Consider the following 16,815-nt stretch of genomic DNA (forward strand, 5'->3'; position numbering starts at 1 on the left):
AGCAGATGATGGGATAAAGAAGAAGTGGTGCATATATACAGTGGAATATGACTCGGCCATAAAAAAAAAGAATAAAATCTTGCCATTTGCAGCAACACGAATGGAACTGGAGGGTACTGTGCAGAGTGAAATAAGTCAGACAGGGAAAGACAGTCGCCGTATGATGTCCCTTATGTGTGGAATCCAAAAAGCAAAATAAACAAGCAGAACAGAAACAGACTCAGAGATAGAGAGTATGTTGACAGTTGACGACAGACGAAGGGAGTTTGAGGGATGAGTTGAAAAGGGGGAGGGAGAGGTGACAGTCTGGCTTCATTGTTTTCAGGGCCCAGTGCAAAATTTCAATGTGGGGTTCAAAAGTTATTAAGAATTTCAAGACGAAGGTGGGAGGACAGGAAACCAAGCATAGAGGCTTTTAAAATGCAGGGCTCCTGCCGTTGCTCGGATTGGATGCCCTTGAAGACAGCCCTCGGATCGGCCTGTACTGGGATCTGGGGTCACCCATCTGTGGGGGCCTGGCTTTATCCAGAAGTCCGGGAAGAGGGGTTTCCCCACTGCGCCGTGGCGGGTGGAGGCTCTGACCTTGGCCATCATTGACCCCATCGGTCTTGCCTGCTGGGTCCCCCTGTCACTGACCTGCATCTCCTGGGATGGTTCGGGGCAAGACGGCGGGCGGATAGTCGTGGGACCAGGGCTCCTGCCCAGAGAAACGCGGGCTTGCGAGGCGCTGGCCAGGAGGCCTCCTCCAGGGCTGTCCCCTGCAGCGGTCTAGGGGAGAGGCTGGACTCCGCACATCCCAGGAGATGTCCAAACTCCAGTGACATTTCCCCTGAGACACTGGCGCCTCTGGGACTGCTGACCTTAGCACCCAAAGCCCCCACCCGACGCCCAAGCCACTGGCCTATGAGGAAGTGGCTGCTGGGGTCGGGGTGGGGCAGAGCGGGCCGCAGAATGCAAGTGCCACGTGCCCAGGGGGAGGCCCGCCTGCCTCCGTGGGTCTCACGTCTCACTCTCACATTTCTCAGTCACAAAGGAGGCGGGTGACGTGGGCGAGGCCAGGTGCCCTTTGATGCAGGATTTGGAAAGGGCAGCCATTCCAGGCAGGAGGCAGGCAGTGAGCAGGGACGAGGGGCAGGGGGGAGTCCTGGCCAGGAAGCTGGTCCTGACTCAGGGTGGGCAGCGGGCATGACCCCTGTCCCACCCTCTCCCCTGGACACAGGCCTGGCGGGTCATTTCCTTCTTTGCCTGGGAAGGAACCATAAGTCTTGGTTCTTTCTTCCTCCCTCAAGTGAGAAGTGACTCAAAAGAGAAAAAGTCAAGCAAACAGAATTGAAAGTGAGAAACGAGGAGCGGTTTCAGGCCTCTGAGCAGGACGTTGCTGGGTGTCGAGCCCCCTGGGGCGCGGCAGTGAGCTAGACGGACAGGAGCCGCCCTGGGAGCACACCCTGTAGTGGGAGCACCTGGAAAGTGAGTGAATGAGGAAACCCTCGGCTGGGGATGAGAGGTGCCGGGGACCACCGTGGAGGGTGCAGCAGAGGGGACAGCGGCTGAGCCCGAGCGGCCAGGGACAGACTCAGAGAGATGAGGACACTTAAGACAACGTCCGAGTGTCAGCCCCAGGAATTCAGGGACGTAAGGAAGTCCTGTGCAGAAGGACCAGCAAGTACAAAGGCCCTGAGGTAGAAAAGCAGATCGTGTGTTTCAAAAGAAGGCCCCTGGGCCCTAGCCGGTCTTGCTCAGTGGATAGAGCGTCGGCCTGTGGCACGTACCTCGGTTGCAGGCTCCTCCCTGACCTGGACCCAGGTTGGGGCACATGCAGGAGGCAACCAGTCAATGTGTTTCTCTCACATTGATATTTCTCTATATCTTTCCCTCTCTCTTCCACTCTTTCTAAAAATCAATGGAAAAATATCCCCAGGGCAGGATTAAAAAAAAAAAAAAAAAAAAAGGCCCTGGGTCAGCTAGCAAGGAACAGTGGGGAAGGTTGGGATGCAAGAGGAGGCGGCCAGGCCTGTGTCCGGTCCCTCCCCCAAAGATGTCCGCACCCTCATCCCCAGAACCTATACCTGAGAGCAGGGCTTTCCGCTGATGGGATTAAGTTAAGGATCTGGAGACAGAGAGATTGTGCTGGATGGTGTGCGTGGACCCCTGAAGGAGGGGAAAGAATCGGGCCATGGAGATGCGACCACAGAAACGGGCCAGAATGCCGTGGGCCTCCGGCGGTGTGGGCACCTCCAGAAGCCGGGCAGGACAGTGCCTGGATCCTCCCGGGAGCCGCCAGAAGGACCGCAGCCCCGACGTTAGCCCACGAGACCCCTTTCAGACGTCCCATCCCGGAATTATAATTAACAAACAAGTGAACGTGTGTGTGTGTGTGTGTGTGTGTGTGTGTGTGTGTGAGGCCAGCACGTTTGGGGCGCTCTGTTACAGGTTGTGCAGTTGGCCATGGGGGGTGGGGCTGGCTGAGTGAGGGGAGATGAGCGGGGAGGCAGCCACTGGTGCAAGTGAGAGTCGGTGATGTCTCAGACCAGGTTTAGGAGGGCACGGCCACTGGGTATGTTTGTTTTGTTTTGTTAATTCTCACCCAAGGATATTTCCCCCCCCCCCCCCATTTATTTATTTGTGGAAGGAGGGGTAGAGACAGAGAGAAACATTGATGTGAGAGAGACACATCGATTGGTTGCTTCCCACACGTGCCCCGACAGGAGTCAGGGATTGAGCCTGCAGCCGAGGTACATGCCCTTGACCGGAATCAAGCGGTGACCCTTCCGTCCTCGGGCCGATGCTCTGACTAGCGGACTAGGCCTGAGACATTTGTGAGGTCGTTAGAGGGATTTGCTGTAGGGGTGAGGAATGGAAAGGGTCCAGGAAACTCCCAGTCTCTGGCCCGAACAGTTGGGGAGATCTGGGAAACTGGAGGGGTGTGTGTGTGTGTGTGTGTGGGGGGGGTGTCGGGGGCAGCACGTTTGGAGGGGAGGAGATGGAAATTGTCTGCATGATTCTGGGGGAGGGAGCAGGCCCAGAGCAGCTGGCGGAGGGTTGCAGTGTGTGGATGGCACTAACCTGCCCGACTGGCACAGGAAGGAGAGCAGGCGGATAGAGAAGGGAGTGGCCCGGGACAGGTGCCCCCTCTCCCTGAGTTCCCTCTTTGGTGAACTTTCCTTCAGAGTTGAGTCCAAATGTCCTCCTCTAGGGACTGCCCTTGGTCCCAGCCTCACAGCCCAGCCACTCGCCATTCCCGGATCTCGCCTCTCTGGGCTCCCACAGTGCAGGGCGACCTGGGACCATGGGCTCCGTGGACCACGGACCTCAGCGGCCCACCCCCGTTGTCACCATGGGACGGCACGCAAGACTCTCCACCTCTCTGAGCCTCAGTTTCATCATCTGAACAGAGGGAACACCCGCATGGCCTCTCCGGGTTGTTTCCAGGCGGAATTATAAAATATTGGCAACGTGGTCGGTAAGCAGTAACTGGCGAGGAAACGTACCCATGTGAATGCTCACACCTTCTGGCGCTGCCCACCCAGCACTCCCCGTTCTTTATTTAAAAAAAATGTATTTTATTGATTTTTCACAGGGAGGGAGGGAGAGAGATAGTTAGAAACATCAATGAGAGAGAAACATCAATCAGCTGCCTCCCGCACACCCCCTACTGGGGATGTGTCTGCAGCCAAGGTACATGCCCTTGACTACAATTGAACCCGGGACCCTTCAGTCCGCAGGCCGACGCTCTATCCACTGAGTCAAATTGGTTAGGACAGCACCCCCCATTCTTGTTCCCTCATGTGCAGGCCCTGACCTGCCAGATCCACTCTCCCTGTACCTCCGCTGACCTCTGCTCTGTGTGTGTGTGTGTGTGTGTGTGTGTGTGTGATGGATGGGGGAGGGGCTGGCCCCTGGGCCTCCTGCCCTGGCTTCTGGTTTTCAGCCAGTAGGAGCGCTAAGGATGGAAGGAGAGAAGCGAGGTGCTACCTCCTGCGGCTCTCTGTGCTGGCTCTGATTTTTTTCTGTGGCTGCATGTCTCCATGGTAACAGCCTCTGCCAGGCGCGCCCTCCACGGCTCAGTCCCTCACTGAGTTCTGGAGACAGCCTTCCCCCTGCTGTGTCTTTGGTCCTAGGTGGCTCTCTCTGTTGCTGGTCTCCATGTGCCTCAGTATCCCCCTTGTTCCCTGAGCCGACTGCCCACCTCTCAAAGTACCCCTGAAAACCTCTCTTAAAATTTTTTTTTTCTTTTTAAAAATATTTTTCTTCTCTTCAGAAGGGATGAGTAGAGACAGAGAGAGAAACATCGATGTGAGAAAGATACATCGATTGGTTACTTTCCAAAAGCGCCCTAGTCAGGACTGGGGATCAAGCCTGCAACTGAGGTATGTGCCCTTGACTGGAATTGAACCCACAACCCTTCAGGCTGAGGACCGATGCTCTAACCACTGAGAATAATAATAATAAACTGTTCTCCTTGCTGGGCTTTCCTAGGTACCATCTCCTTCAGATCTCACCCTATCCCCGGGGAGTAGGAATTCTCAGCCCATTTCACAGAGGAAGAAACTGAGGCTCCAGACAAACAACGCAGAAGCGGTGGATCGAAGACCCTCGCCTAGACCTTTTACTGAGTCCTGCGGCACCTAACCTCGCCGGGACCAGGGGGACTTTTCCAGGGAAATGCCACGTGCATGTGTGTCCTTTGCCTTTTGCGTTAGAAACGAGGCCATCACAGCGGTTCCCCGGGGAAGGATTTTACCAGCGACTGTTCCTCCCGCTCCTGCCGAGGGAGAAGAAGTCAGGTGGCGGGACTGACTGCACCCCCCTCCGGAAGCAGCGTTTCCCAGGGACCAAGCCCTGGCCTTGGCCTTGGCCACACGAGGCAGGCATGTCTCTCGGTTGCTCTCGCCGTTTCCAGAGAGAACAGGCGCAGCGGGGTGCGGGGTGGTGGGGTGTTTGGTTGTGATGGATACGCAGAAGGTTATAGATGCTGGAAGTGATTTCCATGCTCAGAAATTCCTAGTGAGCAGCCTGGGGACTTGCATCACAATTGCCTCGAGGGGAGAGAGGATGTGCGCTGCAGCTCAGATGTGGGTGCTGGGCGCGCAGAGGCCAGGTGTGTGTCCGTGTCTCTGTCACCAGGATCTGGGGCGATGCCCATCCCCGGAGCCCTGTGAGAGACGTTTGCAGGCAGCTCCTAATGGACTCCTGGGTGAGGGCGGGCCTTCGGTGCCCTGGGTCAGTCAACAAGCACTTATCCTGCACCAGCTGTGGCAGACACTGACACATACACACGCACACGCACACGCACACGCACACACACACGGAGCAAACGCATCCCAGTGGGGCAGATGGAGGCTACATTTGATAAAAATGATAGTTTCAAATGGAGATGGCCCTAGCCAGTTTGGCTCAGTGGCTAGAGTGTCGCCCTGCAGACAGAAGGGCCCCGGGTTCCAGTCAAGGGCACGTACCTGGGTTGCAGGCCCCTCCCTGGCCCGGGACCCTGGTTGGGACACGTGCAGGAGGCAACCGATCGATGTGTTTCTCTCACATCGATATTTCTCTCAGTCTTTCCCTCTCTCTTCTACTCTCTCTAAAAATCAATGGAGAAATATTCTCAGATGAGGATTTAAAAAAACCCCATGTGATATGTGCTTTGATGGAGGATGCAGGCCGCTGTGAGAGGGCAGAGCGGTGAGGCCTGGAGGGGTCTGAGTGCCGCAGTCCAGGGAGAGCCCTGCCTCTCTCTCTGCTGCTGTGGGGCCTCAGGCAAAACTCCCCTAGCTCCTTCTCTTTTAATGGCTCCCCACGTGCTCCTGGGGTTTGGCTTTGGAGGGGCTGCGAGACCTGTTTGGCTCTGTGCTCTTTAAAAGGAGGGACTAGGGGGTCACAGGGCACAGAGGGAGGGACTGGGGCTGCTCTGTAGCTAAATCCACCGAGGGAGCCCGGATCCAGCTGGGAGCCGCTCAGCAGGACGGCCTGGCAGGTGCCCCGGGTTGGTCTGCCCCTCACATCGGGCGGGCTCTGCTCCTTGACCTGACCAGGGCCCTGCTCAGAGCTGAGGGTTTAGGGACTAAGATTAGGCTTTGGTAGCTGTTGAATAGCTGAAGGTCCTTGGGGATAAGGTGGGGGAAGCCTTTAGGTCGGGGATACACTGCACCCTCAAATGTGGCTGCACAAGCCCTCATCCCTGTCCCCAGGGATCAGCCCACACCAGCTCCCGAGATCACTGCTGTCTGGTCTGGCCCCACATGCCCAGTGTCCGGTGAGGCCAGGCCTGGCAGCCGAGCCCAGCCCCAGGCCCAGCCCCAGGCCCAGCCCCATTCCTGGGAGGGACTGGACACTTAGTCCCAGGACAGCCTCCTGCAGACTCTGGGCTCTATTCTGAGGGCCCAGGTCAGGGCTGAGGGGCTGGGCCAGAGCACGCAGGAGGTGTGGCTTTGGGAGGGGGACTCACTGGCCCCCCACCCCAGCCCCCTGCTTCCTGTGTGGCCCTGGCAGCTCTTCCCCCCGCTCTCCCGCCCACCATGGTGCAGGGCAGAGGTTGGAGCCAGGGATCCCCAAGCTCCTCCAGGGACTCCCAAGTTGTCTGCTCAAGCCCCGGTGTTTATGGCTGGGCACCAGCAGCCGCTGACCTCGGAGGACGAGGGGCGAGGCCCGGGGAGCCTCGGGGATGGGGTGTGTGTCGGGGTGGGCCTGGGAAGCTAGGAGCTGCTCCCAGTGCCTTCTCTTGGGTTGTGGCTCAGCTGAGCCCAGGAACCTGCTCGTGTGGGTCTCAGGCCTGCTCCCCTCCCCTCAGGATTCTGCTGAGAGCTGAAGACACTGACCTCACTTCTCTGACCACACTGCTTAGAGCTGACCACACCGCTCCCCTGCTGACCTCACCGCTCCCCTGCTGACCACTGCCCCTGCTGGCCCCTCTCCCTGGCTCTCCAACTCCTGCAGGATGAATCTAACTCCGAGCCAGGGGTCAAACCCAGCAGGACGGCGTGTCCCCTGTCCGCCCCTCCAGCTGTCCTCTTCCCCACCCCCCCGCCATGAGGAGAGCAAGGCGGCTCTGGAACGCACAGGGCTCTTCCTCTCTCCAGCGGCTTTTTGCATAGGCTGTTCCCTCCTCCCAAATGCCCGTCCTTGCTGTGTCTCCTGAGTGAATGCTTTCCTTCTTTCCAGCCCCAGGCCGCTTCCTCTGACTGACGTCTGCACCTAGCTCAGCCGCGTGTCTCTGGCCAGGCAGGCCCGGTGTATCTCCACTTCATCTAACGTCCGGCTAACGTCACGGACCTTGACGTGTTAGTGTCCCCGCTGCTGCCTGCCTTCCCGCCTCCGCTGCCAGTTCTTGTCCTTGTTCTTGTCCCTGCGTCCTTCCTCCCCCCCAGGTTTCAGATCTGCACAGTTGCAGACAATACCTGGGGTGGTCAGAGCCGTGCGATGGTTGGTATAACTCAGAGAAGCTCCTCCCAGTCCTCACGTAGCCATGTGATGGCCATGATGTCGTGAGACGCACCAACGTTAAGATTCTGAGCCTTAGAGGACATGAAGATTATCCTTTTTATGGGTCCCCGATGACAACACACCTAGCACAGTTGGGCCGGCAAAACAGAGCTCATGGTTGCCTGCCACTCATCCATTCCTTGGAGAAATTACTAATCAATAACTGAACTTGAACTTGGCCCCTGAGTCCTCAATACGATCCCCCCCCCCCCCCAATCCGTACTCAAGGAGTGAGGATATTTTTTTCATTGATTTTTAGAGTGTGGAAGGGAAAGGGGGGGGGGAGAGAAAGAGAGAGAGAGAGAGAGAGAGAGAGAGAAACATCGATTGGTTGCCTCCCCCTCATGCCCTGACTGGGCGTGGGGATCAAACCTGCAACTGAGGCATGTGCCCTTTACTGGGAATTGAACCCGAGACCCTGGGGTCCTCGGGTTGATGCTCTGGCCACTGAGAAAACTGGCCAGACTCAATGTAATCTTTAAAGTAGATTCTACCAGTTCACCAGAACTAGTTTGTGGTTTGAAACACATTTGTGCCGAGATCCCTGGGCTCCAGGACCATCCGGCCTGTGCCCCTGTCTCCTAATGGGGCGTCTCCAGGCTTCCAGGAGGGGACCCCATCCTAGAGCCTGTGCGAGCCTCCTCTGGGCTTCCTGTCTTTGGCACCCTCGGGCCCTCGAGGGGGCGGCAGACAGAATGAATGCGCACCACCACTTGCTTGTTTGAACCTGCCCAGCCACTCCTGAGCTGAGTGGCCTGAGGCCCCTCCCTTACCCTTTCTGAGCTCTAGCTGCTTCATCAATAATAGCTGCCCCCCTAGTGAGGAGCATTGAATGAAGTCGTGGGTTGGAAACCCGGTATGCAGAAGGTGCTCAGTAAGTGTCCTGCCCCTCCTCTACTCTCTCCCTCCAGCCTAGAGGTTATGGACTCAACTGGCCAGCTCACACCTGATCTCCCTTGCTGGTTTTGCCCTGAGTCCTCATTTCCTATTTCCCTCTGTTCTTCTCCTGAAGGAAGTCTCCTTCATCCTCTGCCCTGCCTGGCCTCGTCCCCTGAGCCCTTCCTCCTCCCCCTCCTCCCCCCTCCCCCCTCCCCTCTCCCCCCTCTCCCCCTCCTCTTTCTCCTCCTCCTCTTTCTCCTTATACCTACACCTGCTAGGATCTGACTGTTATGTTGTGGCCCCTCATGGATAATCTGGAGGTCCCTGAATGAGTTTAGGGGTGTTTGGGTTCATTTTCTGTCCCAGGGAGAGGAGACAGAGGATCAGATTGTGGACCTAGTATCCAAGGGGTCTCCTACTCTTCCTCCAGGAAGCCTGCTATGATTTCTCCACCCAACATCATGTTGGACCTGGGTAGGTGGGCTTTTCAGAATCCAGCCAGAGGCCAAGCTCCTCAGGCCAGGACTTGTCTCCTAGGATATTCCTTCCATGGGGCTCCTGGCTCATCCTGGTCCCTGCTTCTATGGCTTCAACTGCAGGGCGCAACCCTCCCCAACTGCTCCCCTCTCCAGGCTGGACTATGGAGTGAGGTCAGAAGGAGCTGGCCTCACTCACATCCTGCTTCCCCCTCTTACTGTAACCTTGGACTGACCACTCAGCCTCTGTTGGCCCATCTGTCCAATGGGCATTCTTTTAGTAGCTCCAGGGCCGCCAAGGGGGTGCAGAAAAGTGACGGATGGAGCAGGCGTGGTCCGCACCGGTAAGGGCCCAGGCCCTCCCCCAGCTGGTGGCCACTGCGTCCACCTTGCGTCCCCCAGGCAGCGGCAGAGCTGTGCGTCATCTGACTCAGGACAGAATAAGCTCGGCCCCTCCAGCTTCCTGCCCCATGTCCGGCCCTTGTTCAGCAGCACAATCGCTCGGTCCGACTCCTGGGCGGGCAGGTTAACCCCTTCCAGGCCAGTGGATGGCTCCCCCGGCCCCTCACCACAGTGGGCAGGGCTGTCTGACCCCAGGTTCCCGGAGGTCACCTGCTGCCCTCTAGATCCTCTCGCCTTCACCTCCTCCCTCTCACCTGCTGGGGACCACTGGTCTCAGGGGCCAAAACCGTTATGACAGCCACAGCCCAGCCAGCTCAGGGGCAGCGGGCACATTCAGCTGCGATTTCTCGAGGATGCCCCACCAGGGCATCTCCTGCAGCCAGGCGTGCCCTTTGCCTCGGGCACCGGCTCACGGAGAGACCGTGTGCTTCGTTTCACGGCGGGGAAAGCTGAGACACGGAGACGAGAGAGCCTGGGCTTCGGGGGTACCAGATCCTGGTCCAACCCCCCCTCCCCCTCCCAGCTCTTACTTAACATCTTCAAATCTCAGTTTCCGCCTCTGAGAAGTGGGAAAGGCCGTCCTAACTCCTGGGGTGGCGGTTGGTAGTAAATAATGAGCCTCGTCTCCAGGGCCCAGCATGAATTGTAAAAAGACCCGTCCTCCCTGTCCAGACCAGCAAACTGAGGTTTGCGTCATTTCCCCAAAGTCCGGGGAAGTGAGTGGCAGAGCTGGGACCAGCACCCAGGACCGCGTCCCCGGGCTAGGCTACCCCGTCCCCCAGGGCCACTGCCTTCAGGCCCTTGGCCTCCCTGATATGTGAGAGCCGTGGGAATCTGGGTGCCAGGGGAGAAAGGGTGGGCCCCCACAGCTTCCACAGGCAGGGCCTCGGCTTGTCCCTTCTGAAAAAGGGGGCGCCGCGGGGCTGAGGCTCAGAGCTCCCCTTCCAGGGCCCCCCTCCCAGCACAGAGCCTGCGGGGCGGCCCCAGGTAACCCTCTCCCCTGGGGAAGGGGCATCCAGGGGGAGCCCGGGCCTGGGTGCCAGTCAGTGGCCTGCTTGGCACCCTGCCCTCTCTGAGCCCGCTGGCCAGGAGGGGAGTCACAAGCGGGAGGTCTACATGGGGAGAGCCTGGCCCTGAAGATGCCTGTGGGTACTCCCCAGCCCTGCACTGGGCCAGGGGGAGACCCCGACAGCAGCCATCCCGCATGAGGGCAAGAGGCACCTCTTCCCGTCCGGGGCAGGTGGCGATGGGCGGGCTGGGTCGGGGCTGGGAGCGCTCACTCACCGAGCCTCAGGCTGAGAGGTGTCTGTGTTCCGTCTGTCCCCGTCCGTCCGCCAATCCGCCCGTCCGGCTGAGCGCTGCGCAGCCCCGAGCAGCTCCCTGATGGAGAGGCGAGTGCGGCTGCCGCCCTTCAGGTTTTCCAGCTGGCCCCGTCCGCTTCCCCCCGGGGCTGGTTTCCTGTTATTGTTTCTCTGAGATGGGCAGGCCCCGAGGTGGGCGGCCACCGCCCCGTCCAGCCCCACGGAGGCTGAGCCCAGGCCTGCCTGGGACGCTCCGTTCACACCCCCAACCGCAGGCCTCAAATCTGTGGCCAGAAGCTCATCAGCCTTCTTGTGACCCCCCGAGAGCAGGTGTCATTTTGTGGCTCAGGACACAGAGCCAGCCGGGCGGGCGGCAGCAGAGCCAGAGACGCAGCTGGGGTCAGCCTGGGTCCCAGAGCCGGTTTGCCCAGTGCATGTCCCATGGGAGGGGGGTGGGGGGGGGGAGGGCAGACTCCGCAGGATCGGGGGAGGCCTCAGGGGCCCTGGGGGTGTGGTGGGTGGCAGAAGGGAAACAGACAGCAGCTCCTGGCTCTGGAGGCCCCGCCGGCCTCTCCCCGGTGGGGTGGGCATGGGCTCCCGCTCAGAGTGCCAGCCTGGCCTTGTGCGGGTTTAGGAACATCGGAGGGAGTCACGTGTCCCGGTTCTGCTTCTGACGTGACTGTGGGCCTGTTGTGTCCCCCTGAGCCTCAGTTTCCTCATCTGTAAAATGGGGATAACCAGAGCCTTTAACCCCACAGGGCTGTTGAGATCAACAAGATTCAAATTGCAGCTGGGAAGACAGGGCAGCGGAGGCGGGACCAGCGCTCCTGGGGGCAGGGGATGAGGGTGGGTGACTCAGATTCGTACGAAAGTCCATACCGGGAGCTTTTATGAACTACAGACCCCGGGGCCCGCCCCAGGCCGACTGGAATCTCCCCGGGCGGCAGTGGCAATCTGTTCTTTCAGCGGTAGCCCCTGTTTTTCCGTGGATGAATGACTGGGTGGGAAGTCCCCGAACTGGTTCCATCACCAGCTCGGCAGAGAGCGAGAGGGAGCGGGCGGGCCTTGCCCAGGGGCGCTCAGTAAGCGAGTGGACACTGGTTTGGAGATGGGGCATGGTGTGGGGGTATTTTTTGGGGGGTGGAGATAAAAGATTTCTCTGTTTAGGGCACAAGTGTCAAACACAAGGCCTGCGGGCCAAATTCGTCCCGCCAGGCCTTGCAATGTGGCCCGCATCGCGCTGTCATCACTGCACTCCGCTGCGTTTCCATCACAATGACAGTTTATGACTGTTCAGTAAACCATTCGGCCCGCGATTTAGGCTGGATTTTAGATTTTGGCCCCTTCTCTGATTGAGTAGGGCATGTTGAGTGGGAGGTGGCCCTTGGCAGTGGGAGATGGGTGGGTACAGCGGCCGGGAGATGAGGTTTGGAAGCTGGGAGCTCTGGCAGTGCCTGGAGCCGTGGCGGGGGGGTGCGCACAGAGTGGGAGGCTTGGGGCTCTGAGGTCTGGAGCTCCAGTGAAGAGCGCCCAGGGAAGGAGGGAAGCTGGGGACACCACGGGGGAGCAGGGGCGCCCGTTGGGTCAGCCTTGGGAAAGTGAGTGCGGATTTGGAAGACGGAGGCCATCAGTGATGGTGGCAGAGGAGGTAAATGGAAAGGAGTGGACAAGACGGGGGGGGGGGGGAGGGAGTGAAGTGAGGGGGGGTGAGGAAGTGGAGGCAGGTGTGGTCACGGCTCCTGCCCGAGACTTGCAGTGAATGGGGGCAGAGAGATGGGAGGCTCTCGGGTGTTTGTTTTGTAATCCCCACCTGAGGATATTTTCCCATTGATTTCTAGAGAGTGCAAGGAAGGGGGACAGACACACAGAGAGAAACATCCATGTGAGAGAGAAACAGCGATTGGTTGCCTCCCTCACGTGCCCCCAACCGGGGCTGGGCATTGAGCCTGCCACCGAGGTACATGTCCTTGACCGGAATCAAACCCGGGATCTTTTGCCAAAACCGGTTTGGCTCAGTGGATAGAGCGTCGGTCTGCGGACTGAAAGGTCCCAGGTTCGATTCCGGTCAAGGGCATGTACATTGGTTGTGGGCGCATCCCCGGTAGGGGGTGTGCAGGAGGCAGCTGATCGATGCTTCTTTTTCATCGATGTTTCTAACTCTCTATCCCTCTCCCTTCCTCTCTGTAAAAAAAAACCAAAAAAAATCAATAAAATATATTAAAAATAAACAACAACAACCCCCCAGGACCTTTTAGTCCTCAGGCTGATGCTCAATCCACTCAGCCAAACCGGTTAGGGCTGTTGTGTGTGAGTGTGAGTGTGTGTGTGTGTGTGTGTGTGTGAGTGTGTGTGTGAGTGTGTGTGTGTGTGTGTGTGTGTGAGTGTGTGTGAGTGTGAGTGTGTGTGTGTGTGAGTGTGAGTGTGTGAGAGAGTGTGTGTGTGTGTGAGAGTGTGAGTGTGTGAGAGTGTGTGTGTGTGTGTGTGAGTGTGTGTGTGTGAGTGTGAGTGTGTGTGTGTGTGTGGTGTGAGTGTGTGTGAGTGTGTGTGTGTGAGTGTGTGTGTGTGTGTGAGTGTGTGTGAGTGTGTGTGTGTGAGTGTGAGTGTGTGTGTGAGTGTGTGAGAGTGTGTGTGTGTGTGTGTGTGTGTGCGTGTGTGTGTGTGAGAGAGTGTGTGTGTGTGGGTGTGTGTGTGTGTGTGTGTGTGTGGTGTGTGTGTGTGTGTAGCTGTGTTTATGTGTTGGGGGGTTGCCCAGGGTCAGGGAAGCCAGGCGCTGCTGGAGGGAGAAGGGCGACCTGCTGTGGAGGAGGCGTCCTGAGGCGCGGGGCCTCCGAGTGGGATGGCTGTGTGTGGAATGAACAAACACAGCCTGGCTCTCCTCTTGGACAGCGTTAACCCTGCCTTCTCCTGCTGGACCGTGTGGGGGCGACCACAGAGGAGCAGTCAGTGCTCCAGCCCCCACCCCTGCCCGGCCAGCTGCCCGCCTCTGTGCTGTACGCGCCCACGGAGAGGGCGGGCCCCCTTCCTGCCGGCTCTCGGACCTGGTGCTGGGGCAGAGCGGAGTGCTGGGGCCGATCCTGGCACCGGCTGCCAATTCCCTTTGTGTTCCCGGTCTGTGGGGAAGTGGGCTCGCCCCTGTACCCTGCTGTCCTGCCCTGGCGTAAACAAGGGATGGTGCCCCCAGGGTGGGGGCAGGCTGGCCGTGCCCAGGTAGCTCAGGCCCCAGCAGGGAGGCTTGTGCCCCCGATAACCTCAGGCCCGATGCCTGCCCCATCCAACCCTTCTGCCGGCAAAGGAGGCCAAAGGAAGGCACAAGGCCAGGAAGTGCCATCGGGAGCAAACAAGGCAGCTGGGAGGCCGGCAGGAAACGGGATGGCGTGCGAGCCCTGATTAGCAGCCAGAGGAGGAAGCAGCGATGGAGGTGGTGGTGGGGCCTGGGGACACCCACCCGGCCTCTCCAGGACAAAAGCTGCCCAGGGAGGGGGCCCTGGCATGTCCTGCTTGGAGAAGCCTGGCTTTGGGGCTTGGCAGGCCCAGCTCCGACCCTCCCCTGGCCCACGGCGGTGTGACCTGGGCCGCTGGCTTGCCTCTCTGAGCCTCTTTTGCACCTACGAAGTGGGTTACCCGCTCAGAGTTTGCAGAATTGTTCTGAGCATCAAGTGAGACAGCAAAAATAAATGAGGGTGATGACAAGCATTTCTCTAATTTTAATTTTTATTGATTTTAGATGGTGTGAGGGCAGGAGAAACATCCATTTGTTGTTGTTTTTTTCATTTTTTTTATTAAGGTATTATATGTGTACATATTTTACCATTGTCCCCTCCTCTCCACCACCCACTCTCCTACATGCCCTCACCCCCCAGCATTTTGCGTCCATTGGTTATGCTTATCTGCCTGCATATGTCCTTCCGTTGATCTGTTATCTCCCCCACCTCTCCCTAACCTTCCCGCCGTCATTTGACAGTCTGATGCTTTACTGCCTCTGTAGCTATCTTTTTGTCCATCAGTTTATAATGTTCTTTATTATCCATAAATGAGCGAGATCATGTGGTATTTTTCTTCCATCCACTGGCTTATTTCACTCGGCATAATGTTCTCCAGTTCCATCCAGGTTGCTGCCAATGGTAAGAATTCCTTCATTTTTTTATGGCAGCATAGTATTCCATTGTGTAGATGTACCATTGTTTTCTGATCCAGTCATCTGCTGACGGGCACCTCAGCTGAGGAACATCCATCCGTTGTTGTTCTTATCCATGCATTCATTGGCTGCTTCTTGTACGTGCTCTGCCTGGAGATTGAACTTGTACCTGGCGGATCGGGACGTCAGTCTATCCAGCCGAGCTACCCGGCCAGGGCCACCGCAAGCACTTACTGAGCAGCTGTTTCTCCACCTGCCTTGGAATCACTTGGGGGCGGATGTGCTGCAATGCAGATTCCCGGCCCCTCCCCAGGCCAGTGGAGGCAGAGTGGCTGACCGTGGACCCCGAGACCTGATGTCGGGACCTCCCAGGCAGTGCCTGCACACTCGCGGTTGAGGACGGCGGCCTGTGTGTGCTGGCAGGGCACTGAGCTCTCCCAGGGACTTCTCCCCCAGGCCCCCCGCCAATGCTGGGGTAGCACTGGTATGATTCCCACTATAAAACGAGGACACAGCCTGGGGTTCAGTGCCTGCCACGGTGGTGGAACAGAAATTCCAAACCAGCATCCAGCCCGTTGGGCTCAGTGGATAGAGTATCGGCTTGAGGACCAAAGGGTCTCGGGTTCGATTCCGGTCAAGGGCAGGTACCTCATTTGCAGGCTCCTCCCCTGCCGGGGCCCTGGTCAGAGTTCATGCAGGAGGCAACTGATCGATGTGTTTCTCTCACTTTGATGTTTCTCTTTGTGTTTTTCTGTCTCTTTCACTCTCTCTAAAAAGCTATGGGAAAATATTCTCTGCTGAGGATTAATAATAATAATAATAATAATAAATAAATCCTGAGCCAGGCCTCTCATTCAGGGGCCGTCTCCTCACCCACCAGCTCTCCTGTCCTCTGTGCCTGCACAGTGGGGAACGGCGACCCCCCCCCCCCCCACATCCTTTGGCGTCCGTAAATGCTGACCCTGACGAGGACGTGGCTTGGAGATAAACTGCGTGCCTGTGTAAAAGCTCTAGCCACACCCTTCGGAAGGTGCAGCCCTCGACCTTCAGTCTTCCAGGCCTGGGAGATCTGACCTTCAGATGGAAAGCCAGGGTGACGCAGAGCCAGGCCATCACCTGACCGGTCTCAAGGTCCTTACTGGAATGCACTAGTCTGCATGTAAAGACTTTTTTTTTTTTTTTAAAGGTGGCTTTACATTTTTTTTTTTTTTTTTTGACAGTATTACTGATATCCTCCATTCCTTACCCCCCCACTTTTTCTCCCTCCGCCCACCCCCGCCCCACCCCAGGCCTTCCTCACACTGTTGCCTGTGGCTAGGGGCTATGCACATACTAATGTGCATATATGTTCTTTGGCTGACCTCTCCCTGTCCCCTCCTTACATGTACATTCCCTTCCCTTCCCCTTGAGAGCTGACAGCCTGTTCCCTGCGTCTGTGTCTCTGGACCTATTTTGGTCGTCAGTTTATTTTGTTCATTCGATTCCTCATATAAGTGAGATCATGTGATATTCGTCTTTCTCTGACTGGCTTATTTCACGTGACATGTAATCTCCAGGTCCATCCATGCTGTGGAAAGGGTAAGAAATCCTTCTTTTCTTACAGCTGCGTAGTATTCCATGGTAATTCTATGCAGCTGTAAGAAATGCACCACAGCTTTTTTTTTTTATCCAGTCACCTACTGATGGGCACTGGGGCTGTTTGTGAGACATTAGCTGTTATAAATAACAATGCTGTGAATAGAAGGGTGCATGTATTCATTCTGATTAGTGTTTCGAGATTCTTCAGATATATTCCCAGAAGTGGGATCGCTTGGTCAAATGTCAATCCCATCTCCACAGTGGCTGCACCAGTCTGCATTCCCACCATCGGAGTACGAGGGTTCCCTTTTCTCCACATCCTCGCCAGCACTTGTTGATTGACTTATTGGTGGCAGCCATGCTGGCAGGTGTGAGGTGATACCTCATCGTAGTTTTAATTTGTATCTCTCTGACTAATGACTCTGAGCATTTTAAAAAATAAGTCTACTGGCCATCTGTGTGTCCTCTTTGGAGAAGTGTCTATTCATGTTTTAATTGGATTGTTTGTTTTCCTGGTGTTAAGTTGTGTAAGTTCTTTATCTATTTTGGAAGTCAACCCCTCGTCAGA

General features: G+C 57.2%; 1 protein-coding gene across 3 annotated transcripts in view; it reads right to left on the reverse strand.

Annotated features, from left to right (window-relative positions):
• The window catches only part of CDH5 (cadherin 5), a 32,047-nt gene extending 21,374 nt beyond the window's left edge, over positions 1-10,673 (reverse strand). The window contains exon 1 of one of the 3 annotated variants that reach the window (XM_036440722.2): positions 10,518-10,673. The gene's annotated coding sequence lies outside the window, so the exon portion shown is untranslated. Of the gene's footprint in view, positions 1-636; positions 780-10,517 lie in introns of those variants that run through there. The other 2 variants (XM_045582825.1, XM_036440721.2) reach the window with 2 other exon arrangements.
• Positions 10,674-16,815: the final 6,142 nt, after the last annotated feature.

Source organism: Pipistrellus kuhlii, unplaced genomic scaffold (assembly GCF_014108245.1).
Source record: "Pipistrellus kuhlii isolate mPipKuh1 unplaced genomic scaffold, mPipKuh1.p scaffold_m20_p_17, whole genome shotgun sequence".
Classification (NCBI taxonomy): Eukaryota; Metazoa; Chordata; class Mammalia; order Chiroptera; family Vespertilionidae; genus Pipistrellus; species Pipistrellus kuhlii.